The following is a 15,292-nucleotide window of genomic DNA, read 5'->3' as shown; positions in this document are numbered from 1 at the left end:
CTTCATGACGGGAGCCCCAGAGAGGAGCTGCAGCCCTCGGCCTCTGGCAGGCTCTTGTTTCAGGTGGCCAGGCGGGGGCGACATCTTGGAGCCACAGTAAGAATGTCTTACAAACACAACTTTTCAGAAATATAATTTGACATTGACCACTAAAGCCTGAACTTTAATGCAAATAAATAATGAAGGGGCTTGAAAAAACCTGGCACACTGAAATGCTAGAGCACATTAAGACCATTAATAAGAAATTGGTTCTATTATGTCTACAGTAAATGACTGAGGAAACTATTTATTGAAATCAATGCAGTTATGATATTTTATCAGTAATATTGTGGGCTGGAATTTGAAGTTATTAGGAACCCCATTAACTGATGTCATGATGCCAGCTAATCTTATTGGGGTCCAACACATCAATAAAAATGCTTATATTTTACATTGAAGACATTACAAATGTTAACAAATAGATATTACAGACATAAAATACCTGACCGGTAACAAACACATTTAACATTTAAACCTAAGCATTAGGTGTTTTCTTATTATTTTCTTGAAGGTGAATTAACTTGTTGTAGGTTGAGCCTCTGGTGTCCAAGGAGATACAGGGCCAATTGTAACCATCGAAAGCCAGTCTTGATTGCAGCCATAATTTTTCCAGACTATTTCGTCCTCTGGTTGGTATTATCATCAAAACATCTAAGTCATACTTTATGAGCAGACTACAGGCGATTTATCTGTTTGACAATCTTTCCGAACAACTCGAATAAAGTATTTCCTCGTTTACCATGGCAAATCTACTGTGGAAATTTACCAGACACGTTGTATGAATGGAAAACTGTTTATGGTGTAGCCAACTCTTATTATTTTATGAAATACAGGACAACTACTTATATACTTATACTCCAGTAAGTATTTTTACATTCACCAGCCTTATGCTCCAATGCTCCTGATAGGTTGATATTTCATTGGGGGCAGGAGAAGAGCACAACGCCTCTCCCGTTAGATAGTTTGTGTGTCTATTGATATGTAGGCTACATGTGCCTTTTTTTAAATTGATGTAGTTCTGTCCTTGAGCTGTTCTTGTCTATTAATGTTGTGTATTATTTCATGTTTTGTGGACCCCAGAAAGAGTAGCTGCTGCTTTCGCAACAGCTAACGGGGATCCTAATAAAATAGCAGGTACTGGTATCTCAATGACTTGACTATATTCAGTACGCCGATTCTGTTGCAAAATGTTTCTTAACCCGGAAGCAAACGGAATGAAACATTAGAAACTCGTTTTAGTTTGGACTAATGATTACACCCCAGGGGCCTCATTTATAAACCGTGCATACTTACAACATACACCCCAAAATGTGTGTGCGCCAAAAGTTGGCATTTATAAAAAATAAATAAAAATATGTACTCAACTCCCCGCAAACTTTAGACCATGCGTACGCACATCTCTGATAAGAACCATTCTGATCTAGCGAGCTAACATTGTTTCGTTGCACGGATACAGTTTGGCTGATGCGCCAACCATGTATATACACGGCGAGCTGTGACCAATGATTTATATATACAGTGACTTACTGTTCTGAGGTGCGCTCAGTTCGCTTGAACATTTGCTACATTGTGGAACGGTTTGTACTGAACTAAACACTTCCCAAAAACGTTCATGTACGTTATTGAACAGACTTTGAGGTACGTTTGCTCCTGTTTGGTGGGTGTGGCTTGAAGCAATGAGTTATGTGTTTTAAAGGCAAGAGCCATGCTGGCAGCATTCCCCAACCAGAGTATGTGACAATGACGGTGTAGGCTAGCATTGTAAATAAGAATTTGTTATTGAATGACTTGCGTAGTTAAATAAATGAAATACATTTGTGAGGAGATGCTCAATATGCCCAATTTGAGCGAGATTCCCAAAGGCTGGACCGTCGGCCTTTTCGCCCATTCCAATTTCACTGCAGTAGCGCTCGCTTCACGGGGCAGCAGGTAGCCTAGTGGTTAGAGCATTAGACTAGTAACCGAAAGGTTGCTGGATAGAATCCCCAAGCTGACAAGGTAAGAATTTGTCATTCTGCCCCTGAACAAGGCAGATAACCCACTGTGGGCCGTCATTGTAAATAGGAATTTGTTCTTAACTGACTTACATAGTTAAATAAATAAAAAATAAAAAAAAATCACCAGCTCAGGGCATGCCTGGCCCAGCATGCATTGTGGTGTACTTGTGTGCTGCTTTAGCTACTGTCATGGAGTTAGCAAACTATTTACATTTTCATAAAGAAACTGATAAACACACAGGAACAAGAGCAAAAGAGGGAGTGCGGTGATGTAGTGTCCATAACTAAATAATCATTGTGGAATCTGAAAAGACACATACCCTAAAGCATGATGTTGTACTTACTATGTGCACATGATAAAAGAAAGGAATGAGCTGGGTAGATAACGAAGTGTGTCATTATAGCAAAGTATTTATAAACAAATAAATCTGATCTCTTAAATGTTTAGTTCATTTTTGTTGCATTATCTTTACAATGGGTCATAATTGAGTTTGGCCCAATAAGCCTGGTATATTCCCACATTCAAAGAGTTTTACGTTTTGATTGGGTTATTTTGCCTAATAACCTTTAGGCCTACCTATAGAAAACAACAACAAAAAACTATCTGCCTAGAGTGGCCAAAAGAGTGTTTAGCATCCCCAGTGGCTCTGCAAGTGTGGAGAGGGTATTCTCCACTGCTGGCCTGCTCTCCAGGCACCATTGCATGAGCTTGAAGCCACAGACCGGCCAAACTTGTGTTTAAAAAAAAATCATTTAAATGCACCAGTAAGTCATTTTTCACTTAATTTGTAAATGACAGCTTATATTTGCAATTTATAGACTTAATTTGTAAATTACAGCTTATGTTTGCAATTTATAGACTATAATGATTTAATACAACAAAATGTTGTTTAAATACTGAGTGCTTCATGTTCCTACCAGCCAATTGTGTAGCACTCGGACATGCTTCACAATGTAGCTTATAGCCTTGAAATAATATAGCCTAAATAATTTATTTTTGTTCCTTACGCTCCCTGTCTGGCTCCTGACCTGTTTAGAGTGTGTTTATGCTGTTTAATATGATGTTGCCTATTTCAAATTATGCTTCTTACATTCACCTTTTCATGTTTATTCAAATACTTTTCATTCAAATCCATATGGTTTGGTTTCAATACTTCAAAACCAAGCGGTCGGTCCAGGTCGTCACAAAAATAGATGTGTGTTGGTTAAAGTGTGATTTTAATGAATGACTTTATGATTGGTTGTCATATGCATACTATTTGCAGGCACATGCTTCCTCGTAAATTTGAGATGACCCCACTAGAGAAGTAAACAAGCCAAGCTAAAGTTAGGCTACCTGCCTAGCTAACTAAAACTTGGGAGAAAAACTCAGCGATGGACCTTTCTGAAAAGAAGAGAGAACACTGCCACTTAGTAATAACCAACCTGAAGCATTTCAAGCCTTTTGTGCGAGGTGAGTATGTATTGGCAGTCTTGCCAATGAGCTTTGGGGAAAAGTCTAATTTACCAGTTAGCTAGTTGTAATCTTCAAGAAGCTAGTAAAACAGCCTCCAATTCTGACAGTCGTGTCCCCGTTAAAGGCTTTGGTGGACAGATGATCAAATCTGCAAGGCGACAGTCCTTGGTCTCAGAGCGGTAGTAATAGTAGCTCGCCTAGCATAGTAGCGACTACTGAACGGCTCCCTGATTAACCTATTGCTACTCATTGGACCCTATGATCACCCGGCTACACATGCCTCTCCCTAATGTCAATATGCCTGTTTTGGTTAGTGATTGTCTTATTTCACTGTAGAGCCCCCAGCCCTGCCCAATATGCCTTAACCTGTTATGGCTGCATCCCTTTGTTCTCAATTTCCACCTGAAGACATACCCAAATCTAACTGCCTGTAGCTCAGCCCCAGAGGCAAGGATATGCATATTCTTGGTATCATTTGAATGGAAACATTCGGAAATGTTAATTGAATGTAGGAGAATATAACACAGTAGATCTGGTGGAAGAAAAGAGAAAGAAAGAGCATACGTTTTCTGTTTTTTATTGTTGTAGTATCATCTTTCACATGTACTAGAATAGCCACACAGTCAGATAGGATGCTGAAGATAATTTTGATGGATAACACAAGAGGGAAACTGTATGTGTGCAAAGTTTCAGACTGATAACTTCAGGAATGGGTGAGCTACATGACATTTAGCATGAAGTCACCCAGGTGTCCCACACAAGTTGCCCAAATGTACCCAAGTGGCCGAATTGGTGAAATGACCTATAACTATATACAGCAGAGCAAATAACTATATACAACATATCAAAAAGCAATTCTAACACACACAAAAAAATGTTTAAATATATATATATATATATAAATATATTTCATTTAAAATAACAGTACACCCCTTGGAAGTCCCCGTCATAATATTTTGCTGCCATAGCAGTCTCTTTCTGATATAAAGCAGAGGCAAACTGAACAAGTGGTGCATTTCATGCGACACAGAACACAACGCCTCCATGCTGTGCCCTTTTGGCCCTGAGGCACAGTCATGCCTGCAGTAATGAACTGTGGCATATGAACACCACTGGGGGCACAGGTAGAGCGGGCACCGGGGGCTCCCAGTCAGAGTCGCTATCACTGTGAAAGAAAACATTAAAAACATATGTGTATTGTATGAGCCTTTTATCATCACATAAAATAAACAGATATGTATTGATTGTATAGAGCAGAGGGAACAGTCACTAAGGTGTTCCATTCAACTCCGGCCATTGTTGTGTATATATACACATATATATATATACACACACACACACACACAAACTACACATTTCATTGCATTTAAAAAAATATATATTTCATAAAACGGCATTAGCACTTACCCGTCCAGAAGTACGTCCTGTCCATGCAGAAACAGCTCCTCAGTTCGTTTGAATCATAACACTCCAAGATTCCCCAAACAAAAAATCTGTTTCACTTTTTCACTTTAGAGTTTGACTTCGCTTTACATGATTTATTCGCCATGATATCTTCAATGAAATCGTTGAAACTATAACTTTCCGAAATACAGCTGCGCGTAAAAAACCTTTCAGCAACTCTGATCGTCAATGCGAGAATGGAGTTCCCTGCGCGTGCGATTACAACCAAGGAATTGTGGTCCAACCCCAAACCATTACATACTGGCGTTTACCTCAGCTCATTGGCTATCTACCCAGCTAGATTTCAAGAAGATCAGTGGTCATTGGGCAGAATATAGTCAATTAATGAAGCTTCGCTAAAATTATTGGTGCGTAAGGTAGTCATTTATCTTTGTCTTCAAATCAGCTCACTTCGGTCAATACTACCTGCAAAAAAACAACGTTTATTTGGCTGTGTTGCAAACATCCAGAGGAATGCACTGAAACTCACCATGACTAGATAAATGATTGTTTACAGGGGCGAATCACGCCGAATGCTCCGTAAAAAATGATAGAGATGGAATTCACGGCACAAACAGTTTACAAAATGTTTTGATTTAGGCTATAAAAATGGATTTTATCAAAGAAAACGGCACTTCATTTGATCAATGGGTCACTCAGGAAGAGAAATAAGAGCAAGATATCAGAATGTAGTAAGTCATAATTTTACCTTCAGATGTGAATGTGTAAAAACTGTCATGGCGGAAAATGTTTGTTCTTGATTGCTCTTCTCAAACAAAAGCATGGGATTTGTTCTCTTTAATAGCTATTTTAAATTGGAAAACGTAGTTTGATTACCAAGATTCTAATCTTTTGAAGGGTGTAAAACACTTGCAACATAATCCAGGTAGAATCAGAAATTCCCCAGAGCAACTGTCTAGGCCCCTTACTTTTTAATCATTACTAACGACATGCCATTGGCGTTGAGTAAATGACTCAACACTATACACGTCAGCTACTACAGCGACTGAAATGACTGCAATGCTTAAGAAAGAGCTGAAGTTGGTTTCAGAGTGGGTGGCAAGGAATACGTTAGTACAAATATTTCTAAAACTAAAAGCATTTTATTTGGGAAAACTAATTCACTAAACCTCAACTTGTAATAAATCATGTGGAAATTGTTGAGGTGACTAAACTGCTTGGAGTAATCCTGGATTGGAAACTGTCATGGTCAAAACATATTGATACAACAGTAGCTAAGATGGGAAGAAGTATTTCCATAATAAAAGGTGCTGCTCTACCTTCTTAACAGCACTATCAACAAGGCAGTTCCTACAGGCCCCAGTTGTCGCACCTGGACTACATTTCAGTTGTGTGGTCAGGTGCCACAAGGGACTTAGGAAAATTGCAATTGGCTCAGAACAGGTCAGCCCTTGCATGTACACAGAGAGCTAACATGAACAATATGCATGCCAATCTCTCCTGGCTCAAAGTTGAGAGATTGATTTAATCACTACTTGTGTTTATGAGAGGTATTGACATGTTGAATGCACCGAGCTGTCTGTTTGAACTACTGTCTCACAGCTCAGACACCCATGCATACCCCACAAGACATGCCACAAGAGATCTGAAGCTGGAAAGTGGCTGCACTTCGTTTTGTTTGAACAGTTTTCTATTGATATTTCTTTGTATATACAGTGCAGTCGGAAAGTGTTCAGACCTGTTGACTTTTTCCACATTTTGTTACGTTACAGCCTTATTCTATCACATTTACGTAAGTATTCAGACCCTTTACTCAGTACTTTGTTGAAGCACCGTTGGCAGCGATTACAACCTCATGTCTTCTTGGGCATGGCACACCTGAATTTGGAGATTTTCTCCCATTCTCTACAGATCCTCTCAAGCTCTGCCAGGTTGGATGGGGAGCGTCGCTGTACAGCTATTTTCAGGTCTCTCCAGAGATGTTCGATCAGGCTCAAGTCTGGACTCTGGCTGGGCCACTCAAGGACTTGTCCCGAAGCCACTTCTGGATTGTCTTAGCTGTGTGCTTGTGGTTGTCGTCCTGTTGGAAGGTGAACCGTCGCCCCAGTCTAAGGTCCTGAGAGCTCTGGAGAAGTTTTTCATCAAGGCTCTCTCTGTACTTTGCTCCGTTCATCTTTCCCTCGATCCGAACTAGGCTCCCAGTCCCTGCTGTTAAAAAATATCCTCACAGCATGATGCTGCCACTACCATGCTTCACAGTAGGAATGGTGCCAGGTTTTCTCCAGACGTTACCCTTGGCATTCAGGCCAAGGTGTTGGCCAGAGAATCTTGTTTCTCATGGTCTAAGTCCTTTAGGTACCTTTTGGCAAACTCCAAGTGGGCTGTCATGTTGCAAATGTCGGAGAGACAGACAGCAAGGTTTATAAAAATCTCCGCTGTTAAAAACTAAATGTAAAAGAATGTGAGATAATGTCATAGATTTAGACGGTGGTAACTTGTGAAAAAGACGCTGGCTGGAATGCGGTTTTAAATAATCAGCATTCAGGATTAGACCTACCCGTTGTATAAACCATCATAATACATTGTACACAACTACCGTGCTGGGGGGGGGGGGGGGGGTCGGCGGTCGGCTAACCAAACCGAACAATTGTGCTCGCATACTCCCTTAAAAGACCGTCGCTTGAAAAACGAGAAAAAAGTGCCAATAGTAGTTTGTCCATTTTGAGATGCCGTATCCAGTATACACTTCTTCAAAGTACTAATCTAAGATAGCAAAATTATGACATTTGAGTTTTTGCTGAAGAGAGCTTAGTCACGCAAATTTACATCTAACTAAGATGTTTGATGCAGTATTTTTCTGTGAAAAAACTTGCATGAAAACAAGTAATCGCTCCTTCTATGGTATAATGACGTTCATAACAATTATGTGCATTCCGCCACCTACTGTGCAGGTGGATAAGAAGGATCCCAAAAAGGAAAACCATTTGGGTAAAAATAAATAAGATATCATACAAACTACCAAAAAATGTATTAACTAAACAAAATCAACCTGCTTTCAGTAAAAACCTCATTCTAATCAGGTCCCAACACAGGCTCAGAAGCCTCCTGTGAGGGCAGGACAATTCATAGTCCTTGTAATGCTTCTGTCGTGAAGTCTGAGCCCCAAAAACTTCTCGGCTGCAGATATAATAGCCAGATTATTGTACTTCTTAGACACGTGTGCTGTACAATGAATCACTGTGGCTATAAGTGTCCCAAAATCCACCTTCTTCAAAATGAGTGTATCCAGATCACCCGATTTGACTTGAAACACTAGCAACAGGTTGCAATGCATCCACCGCTATATCTTCAACAATGCTGCCTCTTGTTCCTTCGATTCTCTTCACCGGCCTCCACATAGGAGATCCGCTGCGCAACCTTCAAGGAAGTCCGTAGTATGATCCCCACCACAGTTGCAACATTTTCCATTCACAGATACTTCAATATAATACCTCTCCCGTCAGCAAACATTTGACATGTGACCATATCCTCTACATTTTCCATACTGTAATGGTTTGGACCACATACCTCACATATCCAGTCTCCTCAAATAACAATGTTGACAGGCTTCTCCTTCCTTCCATTTACCATACGGGTCAGGCGACGTGCACTCACCACTCCTGGGATTTTCTGACGAAGTTGTACTCTTCTATATCCAACAACACTCCAGCTATAACTCCTTTGGCACGCGCCCTGCTCCGAAGATCAACACATGGAATATTTTGCCAGATCCAGCACATACTTCTGTTCTTCATCCACCTTTCCCACTGGTTTATTCACAGTCCTCGATATTACAAATGGATTTCCCAAATGAATCTCCTTGTTCAAAAAACATAGTCCATTAAGAAATCTGACCGGTCCTTGTCTTCTACTACAACTTTTGCTCGTTTTGTTCCATTCTTTGATTGAAATATTTTCCATTCCTTATCACACACTTCCATTGCTGCACTTTTAGATACAAGCACAGTCGCCATTACATTACAACTTTGCCTTACTTCCAGAAAACATTTAGTGTGCTCTAACAGCAAAAAAATAACAAATGCAAAACAAAAACTTCAAAATGTAGTCATAATATACAGTGGGGCAAAAAAAGTATTTAGTCAGCCACCAATTGTGGAAGTTATCCCACTTAAAAATGAGGCCTGTAATTTTCATCATAGGTACACTTCAACTATGACAGACAAAATGAGAAAAAAATATCCAGAAAATCACATTGAGATGCTGTGCCACAACAAAATCAGAAACAGAGTACTGGCTAATAAATCCTTAGTTTTGGGGTCATGCTCAGGGAAAACATTTTGGCTTATCTATACTTCCATATTTCCAAGTCCTATTGTTGAAGATCAAGGGGTGTAACATTTATTGGAATGCCTGGAATTTTGATATCTTCACATTAAAAAACAAAGTCTATCATTTAATCGTAATATGTAGTAGAAAGCGATGAAGAAGCCTACATAACCGACCCATAAAGTTAAATATATAGCCAGCCATGTAAACTGTAACATGGATTTTATCCTGCAATAGATGTCGTTCAATTGGTAACATACATTTGTCTTCTTCTAATGCCCCTTAAGGGGAAAGTAATCTAAAAGTAACAATGTTACCAGATTACATTACCGAGTTTGGGCAATCCAAAAGTTAAGTTACTGATTACAATTTGACAGGTAACTTGTAACTAATTACATTTAGAAAGTAACCTACCCATCCCTGGTTATTATGAGTGATAACTGTTGTGTTACACATACATTTCTGGCTGTTAACAGTGAGTATTTGGCACATGGTGGTGGAAGGTAGAGACGAAGAGGCTGAGAGTGGAGAGACAGAGTCTGCTGGCAGGAAGACAAACAAGAAGACATGTACTTGGGGGTTCAAGTGAGGAATGGGATCAGCTGGAAACACTACTTATTAAACCGATAGAATGTTGTTTTACATGATACATATAGTTGATTTCCTTTTTTTATAGATTTGCTTTTCGATGAAAGAAGACAGCAGCTGATTGACCCATTGGCTGTATAGGGTCAACCATGAATAGTTTCACAAAATTATTTGTTTTGTCTTTGACCACTAGCTAGATCCAAATAAGTGACAATAATGCAGATGCTTTCATCCAAAACACTGTGCATGCATTAATTTTCTGTTCGTGGCTCTGGGAATCGTACCCATTGACTGTCATGGTCGTTATTTTTTTAGCTATTTTAAATTCGCTATAGACTTCATTTAACAGTTTAATAGGCTAATGCAGTAACTCAACATGCATGGTTGTAGGCTGCATCACTTCTTCAACCTATGTAGCAGATTATCCGGTGGAAGATATAGGCCTTCATTTTTTTTTTAATAAAGGTATTCTATGTCCTAGGCTACAACACAGTGCAATGACGAATGTATTATTGTTAGTACACAATGATTGTCTAGGCAGTGATGTGGGCTAATCAAACATCCTTTTGTGTTTCATGCCAAAATAAAGTCCTGATTATACAACCATTTGGATCAGTTATGGGTTTATTCTCGACAGTTTACAAGGTCCAGAAAATTACATTTAGGCCACTCATATCGTATTTTGTCAGGATGTATCAGCGTTTACAGATAAGTCTACCACAGAACAATAGGCTATGACACAGATGTGCTGTTAGTCATGGATAATGTATCTCAAGTCGTCCTATAATTAACATGACCACCAGCATATGCCTAAACATCGCTAATGCCATTATTGGCCGAATGACTGAAATAAATAGAATTAGTGTGACTGGGCCCGAGTACCATTAGCCAGAACCCAGAGTAATATGATTCTGCCGGACTCGGGAAGAGCTCGGCCTGTATGAAGCCCCGAGTCTCAAATGGAATAGGCCCAAACCCACGGTGTTGACTGGGCTAGCTTGTGAACAAAATAATGTAAATAGCCAAGAAACACAAGAACAAAGTCTCACTTCAGTAGACTTTAGTTTCAAGTAAATTATACCAACTTTTATGCCTGTGCGCATCAAAAATATTAAATAAATATTTCACTCAGATCTCACGTGTGCACAGCCCCCAGCCAGGCAGTGTTGCAGCGCGAGATGGGATAGGCTATGTAGGATTTGTGGTTCTTTTACCATGTGCTATTACATTTACCAGCTATGGAACAAAACAGCAGAAATATAGCTACTGCAACATTTATTTTACTATAAATGTGATCATATTTTACTATTTTTATTCACAAATGTGAGTTAAATGCTTGCACTGTGAAGCCCTGACCACCTGCCAAAGTGGCTAGTGGAAAATACATCTTTACCCGCCAATGCCAAAATCTACCCGCATGTGTGTTAATTTTATGCCCTGAACATATTCCATTCTTATTTACAATAAAAGTGACCAACTTCCTAAAACCAAAGATGCGCCCCTGGTTCCAAATACCAAAACTGAAGTTCATGTCAATTATTTCAGGGTTTCATGTAAGTGACCATCTACATCCAGACTCTGCCATTTATTTTTCCCCACCAATAGGAATCTTGCTGTGAAAGAAAAGGCAGCCGTTTTGGCAATGCTACAAAACGAGCGATAGGAGTTCCTCAATTGACACCACCCAAAAGAAAGAGGCTCCCCAGGACATCCAATGACAATGGTACTTCCATCTTTTGTGAGCCAAATGATGCTTTGCCCTTTTTAAGGGCAAGTCAGTTATTAAGAACAACTTCTTTTTTACAATGACAGCCTAGGAACATTGGGTTAACTGCCTTGTTCAGGGGCAGAACAGATCTTTTGCCTTGTCAGCTCGGGGATTCGATTTAGCAACCTTTCGTTTACTGGCCCAATGCTCTAACCACTAGGCTGCCTGCCGCCCCGATAATGCTTCCCTAACTGACAGGTGAGCTAGTTAAAGCACAACATGATCCAGAAGATATCTCAATGGGTTCCCTAAGGCCTGTTGCAGAAAGTGAAATGGCTAAGATGACAGTTGAATTGGAAATTCTTAGAAGAGAGAGATGAAGAGAAAGGTGTAGTGGGCAGCAATATGTGTTGTGTATATTCCGTATAATATATACATCACATGTGACTCATAATAAGACTGAAATTAGCCTTTTAAAATTCTGACTCCATAAGATAAATGGCAATATGCAAGAACACTATGGTTGAGTTATAGTAATAGGCAATGTCTGAGATGGATTGACATACAAGGCATAAAGTGTAAGTTACAAAGCATTATCAAGCATTACAAGGAATTATTCTAAGCATGGTAAGAGAGGGAGAAATCATAGCCTGAAAGGCCATGCCGAACCTCTCCACAACAGTTCAGGAACAAAAAGGAGAAACAATGAATCCAATACCTTTTTATAAGCTGTTGAACAATAGTGTTACTGTAAAATGAACCTCGAATCACATATCTGACCTACAGGATATAACCTCTGCTTCTCAGAGGTGAGACAATGGGGGTTGGAGAGAGCAACACAGAATGCTGAATTCCTAAGACAAAGGGGAAATTCTTGCATAGTTGATAAGAGTCACTTCGAGGGCTGCCCTACAGATGAGTCGAGAAGAGAAAGATGCTGCAAAGGAGAACTTGACTAAAGAGGGACTGTCTGCCAATGCTGTAAAAGGGAATGACAAGGCATGCAAAGCTGTAAGGACTGACACCGGAGACGAGAAACAGGTACGGGGAGTTGACATTTAATCAGGAACAGACAAAGAGTAGTGAGCCTGTCGATCCCGCAGAGGCGTGGGAGCCCAATGATCCGGCGGAGGCGTAGCAGCCTGATGAGCCGGCGGGGCATAAAAACCTGACAATCCGGCTGAGGCCTGACGTGGGATGGGCGCCTTCCGAGCCAACCGGGTTAAGAAACCTCGAGCCAGCTAGGGCGGGATAGCCCGACAGTGTCGGCCCCTGGACCCGACGTCACCACCAACCGGAACACCAGCACTCCCCAATGCTTCGTATGATGGCTGCTGCATTCTGTAAGGACCAACGCCAGAGACAAGAAGCAGGGGAGTTGACATTTAATTAGGAACAGACAAAGAGCAAGACAGAAACAGCGTCAGCACACGGATACACAGACAAACGACAATCAATGCAGCAGTGGGGAACAGAGCTGGGGAACTGACAAGTATAGGGGAGGTAATAAACCGGTGATTGAGTCCAGGTGAGTCCAATAGTCGCTGATGCGTGTGACAGGGGGAAGGCAGGTGTGCGCAGCAGGCGGGAAACAAAGCTATGACTGGGCTCAGTTGGGCAGTGTTTGTGCCTGCATGAATATCCTGTACAGTTTATCAAGTCACCACACAGACCTCCAATTTCATAACCAACCTTTCCTCTGCCTATTGAAGCTACACCAGAATCCACCCTTAGCCTTAGTGATGTTCAATAAGAACAGGTTGGGGGATGGGTAGTGTCCAGCCTCCTAATTGAAGAGCTCAATTGAAAGTAAAACCTGAACTTGAAAAGCAAAGGAGTATACCTGGTCAACCTAGTCAATTAAGCTAAATAATCTATTGTTAGCTCATTAGACATTCATTTGTGTGATATGATTGATAATGCATGTACTCAGCATCTTACTGAGCTGCTCTCCACCCTGCATTTAAAATCATGTTTTGACTAACACATGATCTATTTATTCTGAATAGTGTTTTAACCACAATTTGTTTTACCAGAACCTCCTGGTCCAGCTCTCGGGCTGAAGTTACCACTAGCGAAGGTAAATGTGCCTTGTCCAGAATCTGATGATGATGGCCACTGCCTTGATCAATTCCTCATTTCGAGATACGGAAGATGACGCTTTGTTGGGGGGGTCAATAAGTATTCAACCCATGGACTCACTGTGTACCAGTGAATGACTACCTCGTCGCTGTACCCCACACATACAGATAATTGTACGGTCTGAGTCAACCACAAAGACCAGGGAGGCTTGACAATGCCTCGGAAAGCAGGCATTTATTGGTAGATGGGTAAAAAAAAATTAAGTAGACATTGAATATCCCTTTGAGCATTAATTACCCTTTGGATGGTGTACCAATACACCCAGTCACTCCTTCCTAACTTATGGTCTCACTGTGGTTTCCTGATACTCGTATATGAACGGGCACATTGGTATGTGTGACTCTTCCAATAGAACGGCCGTCCATTGCCCATGCATCCATGGGGACAGAGAGAGGTTGAGTGGGAATACCTCATTCAGAAACCATGGTAGCATCCATAAAACTTTCGTCAGCCCCAGAGTCAATGAGCACCCGGAGAGACTTAGACTCAGCTGGAGTGGAAGGAAACCACCAATGATGACTTTAAAACAGTTTATTGTGTTTAATGGCTGTGAAAGGAGAAAACTGAAGCTTGATCAACAACATTGTAGTTACTCCCCAATACTAACCTAAATGACAGAGTGAAAAGGAGGAAGCCTGTACATACTGTACATAATATAAATATTCCAAAACATGCATCCTGTTTGCAATAAGAAACTAAAGTATAACTGCAAAATAATGGGGCAAAAAAAATCTACTTTATGTCCTGATTACAAAGCATTATGTTTGAGGCAAATCCAACGCAACACATCACTGAGTACTGTACCACTCTTCGTATTTTCAAGCTAGCATGGGGGTGGCTGTCTTTGGCAAAGACTAGGGAGTTTTTTTAAATAAAAAGAAATGGAATATGATAGGGGTTTTCCAACTATATTCTTTTTGTCACACTCCAATCCCTTCTAACATGTCCTATACAGCCTTTCGAGCATCATAGAGGGGAACAGAACACACATCCATGTTCCAGAGAGTCTTAGCTTTCAGGAATGAGGCCATAATAAACCCAAACGATTCAAACGCTAGAATCTAATGCATAGGAATAAAATAGATTTTACATGCCACATTTGCTTCAGAAACCGCTCCTTTGGTACCTCTAGCTTGTTACCGCAGAGAGCATTTGACATGTTCTCTACCTTTACTGGCTGGCAACGTACCAAGAAATTGTTTTGGAATCTGAATTTAGAGAACTGAATTTGAAAACTGAATTCATTTTAGAAGTTTAATACTGTATATGAAACTTTGGTCAACTTGAAATTATAGTTTGTAAACTTGATGCACAGACAAGTGTGCAATATTTGTCATTGCACACAATGTATATAGACTCTTTTTTTCTACTGTGTTATTGACTTGTTAATTGTTTACTCCATGTGTAACTCTGTGTTGTTTTCTGTTCACACTGCTATGCTTTATCTTGGCCAGGTCGCAGTTGCAAATGAGAACTTGTTCTCAACTAGCCTACCTGGTTAAATAAAGGTGAAATAAAAAATAAAAAAATGTTGAAACTAATATAAATATTGAATTTGAATATTCATTCAATTTCATTTCAAATAAGAACATACAAGGTCAATGTATGAATTCTCTGTTTTTCCACACATTC

At 40.2% G+C, this 15,292-nt stretch overlaps 2 long non-coding RNA genes across 4 annotated transcripts; one reads left to right on the top strand and one right to left on the bottom strand.

The window, feature by feature from the left end:
• Positions 1 to 1,467: 1,467 nt before the first annotated feature.
• LOC115135174 (uncharacterized) lies at positions 1,468 to 10,416 on the top strand. Of its 3 annotated transcripts, none has more exons than XR_003864453.1 (3): positions 1,468 to 1,677; positions 3,302 to 3,489; positions 9,699 to 10,416. It is a non-coding gene; the product is annotated as an uncharacterized LOC115135174 (long non-coding RNA). The 3 variants fall into 3 exon arrangements; XR_010465558.1 differs by lacking the exon at positions 1,468 to 1,677 and adding an exon at positions 1,719 to 2,037; XR_010465559.1 differs by lacking the exons at positions 1,468 to 1,677; positions 3,302 to 3,489 and adding an exon at positions 5,441 to 5,627.
• On the bottom strand, positions 4,054 to 4,990 carry LOC135574681 (uncharacterized). The gene is made up of 2 exons (XR_010465557.1): positions 4,900 to 4,990; positions 4,054 to 4,657 (listed from the first exon to the last, which is right to left on the bottom strand). It is a non-coding gene; the product is annotated as an uncharacterized LOC135574681 (long non-coding RNA).
• Positions 10,417 to 15,292: the final 4,876 nt, after the last annotated feature.

This window comes from Oncorhynchus nerka, linkage group LG2 (assembly GCF_034236695.1).
Source record: "Oncorhynchus nerka isolate Pitt River linkage group LG2, Oner_Uvic_2.0, whole genome shotgun sequence".
Lineage (NCBI taxonomy): Eukaryota > Metazoa > Chordata > Actinopteri > Salmoniformes > Salmonidae > Oncorhynchus > Oncorhynchus nerka.
This window is presented reverse-complemented; position numbering and strand designations above follow the sequence as displayed.